Raw genomic sequence first — 5069 nt, forward strand, 5'->3', positions numbered from 1 at the left:
ACTTGGGTAAATACTGGTTCAGTAACAGGGGGTGTTGATTTGTGGAACCAATTGCCACGTAATGTGGTGGAGGTGGGGTCCCTTGATTGTCTCAAGCGTGGGTTGGACATGTATATGAGTGGGAAAGGGTGGTTATAAATTGGAGCTGCCTCGTATAGAACATAAGAACAGGGGACAATGGGTAAGGCAGCGTCTAGGATCATCCTGGGCGTAAATTAGAATTCTCGTCTCGGCCCTCGTGGATTTGTTTATGAATTGGATTAGTTTAGATTTAGGAAAGACCTGGGTTAATAGTGGTCCGGTAACAGGGTTGTTGTTTTGTGGAACCAATTTCCACATAACATAATAGAAATAGGATCTCTTGATGATTTCAAGCGTAGGTTGGAAATATATATGAATGGGATTGGGTGAATATAAACAGGAGCTGCCTCGTATGGGTCAATAGGCCTTCTGCAATTTCCTTGATTCTTATTTTTTAAAAGACGTCCGCAGGTTTTACAGAATTAGGCACTCCCCCGTCGACAAATACACGTGGTCGTTAAAACCACGTCAGGTGTATGAGAATATAAGGCCTTCTGACTCTGCATGGGACCATTCTCAACACACCTCAGCCAGAGGCAACACCTTGGGTCTGCCACAACCTAGCCGTACCACCGGCCGGACTGCTCATTACAGCCTCATATTATCACGACGCGATCAGAAATTTTAGTTATTCTCCAACCTCTCATCAACTGTGCATTGGTCACTATTCCTTGTCATATCCCAGTCAACTCTATTTACTGTGACAATGGAAGATGAAGAACTGATTTATGATGATGTTGATTGTAGCGACGACGATGACGAGAGCTCTGAATGTAGCAGAGACGAGGACACGTCAATTGAAACAAAGCTGGTGGAAATTAAAGCTTATGTCAGTAAAATGGAAGAAGTTCTGAAGGCAATTCGTCAAAGTCAAACAAAGGTGAAAAAACAAGTGACTTTGGATAAACCTCCAGGCGCTGCAGGAGCAACATTACCATTCAATATGTCTACTAAAGAAAAGATAGAAGTGGATGGTCGTTCCATATATGTGGGTAATGTTGACTATGGGACGACAGCTGAAGAACTTGCTCAACACTTTCAGGGATGTGGTTTCGTGAACAAAGTTACTATACTTACAAATAAATATAATGGCCACCCAAAGGGCTTCGCATATATGGAGTTTGCAGAAAAAGACTCAGTTGAGGTGGCCATGGCACTGGATGACTCACTCTTCAGAGGCCGGCAACTTAAGGTAAGGCCTAAGCGCTCAAACCGGCCAGGTATTACCACCAGCAATCGACCTCCTCCACGTGTCATAAGGGCTTTTGACCGTGGGCCACGAAACTTTTATTCTGGATATCGACCAATGAGACCACCATACAGAAGCCGGAAGGTCTTCTACAGCCCTTATTAATGGACATAATGGAAGAAATGCAGACGGTTGGAGATTCTGCTTTACTAAACGATATTGACTTTTTATATGTGCATAAATCAAATTATATAAATTTTTATTAGAAAATAGAAAGGCTATGTAAATAATCAATAAAGATTTATTGAAAATGTTTTGTTTTACATACCATTAATAGCGTTTTATTGAATAGGTGTAAACTTTATACATTATCCATAAGTTGATCCAATATATACACTTTAAATCGAAACCATTTCTTCAGATTTAGCACTTGTTGTTTTAGATTCAGTTACTCTGAACATAATGTCCATGTAGCATGGGCTATTGTGAGCCAGTAATTGAATTCGGTTATTCACGATAACCTTCTTACTGTGATATGTGGGTCAAGATGGACTGTTTGAAATTAAAAGAACCCGGTTAGTAAGGCCGTAACACCGATGACCACAAGGGAAAATGTATAACACCAAAGGGCAAGAAGGATAACACAAGTATAACACCAGAGAACAAAAAGACAACGAGAATAATACGAGTTCAACAATTATAGAACCAGTGAACTGCAAAGATCACATTTGTGGACACGAGGACCAAACGGATAACACCATTGAATTACATAGACAACACAACACGAGGATATGAAGGATAACAACAATGAGCTCTACAATGTAGAGTTACTTTGCCCTTTTGTGGCCCTTGTGTTTAATGGTGTTGTCCTTGTGTTTAAAAATGTTATTTTTGTTGTCCTCGTGTTTAATGGTGTTATCGTAGTGTTTAATGGTGTTATCAATGTTGTCTTTGTGAGTAATCCTCGGTGTCCTTGAGTTTAATGGTGCTATCATTGTTGTACTTGTGTTTAATGGTTTTTAATGGTGTTATCATTGTTGTCCCTGTGTTTAATGATTGAGGGTATTAATCATTAACATGATTATTATCCATATGTAATTATCCATATGTCCTTGTGTTTAATTGTGTTATCCATGTTGTCTTTGTGTTTAATTGTGTTATCCTTGAGTAATTTCTGTGTTTAATGGTGTTATCATTGTTGTCCTTGTGAGTAATGGTGTTATTTTTGTTGCCCTTTTGTTTAATGGTGTTATCCTTGTGTAATTTTTGTGTTTAATGGTGTTATCATTGTTGTCCTTGTGTTTAATTGTATTACTTTTGTTATCCTTGTGATTAATGGTGTTGTCTTTGTGTTTAATGGTGTTATCATTGTCGTCCTTGTGTTTAATAATGTTATTGTTGTTGTCCTTGTGTTTGATGGTGTAATCCTTGTTGTCTTTATGTTTAATGGTATTATCGTTGTTGTCCTTGTGTTTAATAGCGTTATCCTTCTTGCCCTTGTGTTTAATAGTGTTATTTTTGTTGTCCTTGTGTTTAATGGTGCTATCGTTGTGTTTAATGGTGTTATCATTGATATCCTTGTGTGAAATGGTGTTATCATTGTTGTCCTTGCGTTTAATGGTATTATAATTGTCCTTGTGCCTAATGGCGTTATCCTTGTAGTTTAATGGTTTAAATTAATGGTTTTATCATTATTGTCCTTGTGTCTAATGGTGTTATCCATTCTGTCCTTGAGTTTGATGGTGTTATCATTGTTGTCCTTGTGTTTACTGGTGTTATCCTTGTGTTTAATGGTGTTATCATTGTTGTCTCTGGGTTTAATGGTGTTATCCTAGTGGTCCTTGTGTTTAATGGTGCTATTTTTGTTGTCCTCATGTTTAATGGTTTTATCCTTGTGTTATTGTTGTGTTTAATGGTGTTATCCTTATTGTATTTGTGTTTATTGGCGTTATCATTGTTGTCCTTGTGTTTACTGGTGTTATCCTTGTTGTCCTTGTGTTTAATCTTGTTATCATTGTTGTCCTTGTGTTTAATCGTGTTATCCCTGTTGTCCTTGTGTTATTTTTTGTCCTCGTGTTTAATGGTGTTATCCTTGTTTTATCGTTGTGCTTAATGGTGTTATCAATGTGGTCCTTGTAAGTAATGAGGTTATCCTCGGTTTCGTTGATTCAATGGTGTTCTCATTGTTTTCCTTGTGTTTGATGGTGTTATCTTTGTTGTCCTTGTGTTTAAAAGTGTTTTTTGTTGTCCTTGTGTTTAATGGTGTTGTCCTTGTGTTTATTGGTGTTATTATTGTTGTCCTTGTGTTTAATGGTGTTAATTTTTTGTCGTTGTGTTTAATGATGTTAATTTTTTGTCCGTGTTTAATGGTGTTAATTTTATGTTTAATGGTGTTATCCTAGTTGTCCTTGTGTTCAATAGTTATTTTTGTTAACCTTGTGTTTAATGGTGTTATCATTGTTGTCCTTGTGTTATAGTGTTTTATATGACCTTGTATTAAATAATGTTATCACCTGTTTTCCTTGTGTTCCAGAGTGTTATCCTTGTTGTCGTTGTGTTCAACAGTGTTTTCCTTGTTGTTCTTTGGTTCAGTCGTGTCATTTTGTTGTTTTGTGTTTAATGGTGTTATCATTGTTGTCTTGTGTTTAATTGTGTTATCCGTGTGTTATCCTTCTGTTAATGTTGTATCTTTGTTTTCCTTCTGTTTAATTGTGTTATCTTTGATATCCTTGTGTTCAATAGTGATATCCTTGTTGTTCTTGTGTTTAATGGTGTCATCTTTGTTTTCCTTGTGTTTAATGGTGATATTCTTGTTGTCCGTGTGTTTAATGGTATTGTTCTTGTTTTCCTTGTGTCTAATTGTGTTATCCTTGTTGTTCTTGTGTTCTTGAACAGAAAACACCATTAAACACAAGGACAACTACAATAACACTATCGAACAACAGTGGTATTTTAGTTGTCCTTGTGTTTAATGGTGTTTTCTTTGTTGTCCTTGATGTTACGAGTGTTTTGACGTGTGATCACTGGTTGTGGACACAAATGTCACAAATTTGCATGTCAGACAGCTCACGAAATACTGTCAAGATGCAGCAACTGCCAGAGCAGTGAGCACAAGACCCGGGTGCACCAGACCTTGTGAGCACAAGACCTGGGTGCACCAAACCTTGTGAGCACAAGACCTGGGTGCACCAGACCTTGTGAGCACAAGACCTGGGTGCACCAGACCTTGTGAGCACAAGACCTGGATGCACCAGACCTTGGGAGCACAAGACCTGGGTGCACCAGACCTTGGGAGCACAAGACCTGGGTGCACCAGACCTTGTGAGCACAAGACCTGGGTGTACCAGACCTTGGGAGCACAAGACCTGGATGCACCAGACCTTGTGAGCACAAGACCTGGGTGCACCAGACCTTGTGAGCACAAGACCTGGGTGTACCAGACCTTGTGAGCACAAGACCTGGGTGTACCAGACCTTGTGAGCACAAGACCTGGGTGCACCAGACCTTGTGAGCACAAGACCTGGATGCACCAGACCTTGGGAGCACAAGACCTGGGTGCACCAGACCTTGTGAGCACAAGACCTGGGTGTTCCAGACCTTGGGAGCACAAGACCTGGTGCACCAGACCTTGGGAGCACAAGACCTGGGTGTACCAGACCTTAGGAGCACAAGACCTGGGTGCACCAGACCTTGGGAGCACAAGACCTGGGTGTACCAGACCTTGGGAGCACAAGACCTGGATGCACCAGACCTTGGGAGCACAAGACCTGGTGCACCAGACCTTGGGAGCACAAGACCT

The 5069-nt window shown here is 39.8% G+C and overlaps 1 pseudogene; it reads left to right on the plus strand.

The window, feature by feature from the left end:
- The first annotated feature begins 787 nt into the window (after positions 1–787).
- LOC123747953 (polyadenylate-binding protein 2 pseudogene) lies at positions 788–1435 on the plus strand (annotated as a pseudogene).
- The last annotated feature ends 3634 nt before the right edge of the window (positions 1436–5069 follow it).

The sequence above is a fragment of the Procambarus clarkii genome, chromosome 10 (genome assembly GCF_040958095.1).
Source record: "Procambarus clarkii isolate CNS0578487 chromosome 10, FALCON_Pclarkii_2.0, whole genome shotgun sequence".
NCBI lineage: Eukaryota > Metazoa > Arthropoda > Malacostraca > Decapoda > Cambaridae > Procambarus > Procambarus clarkii.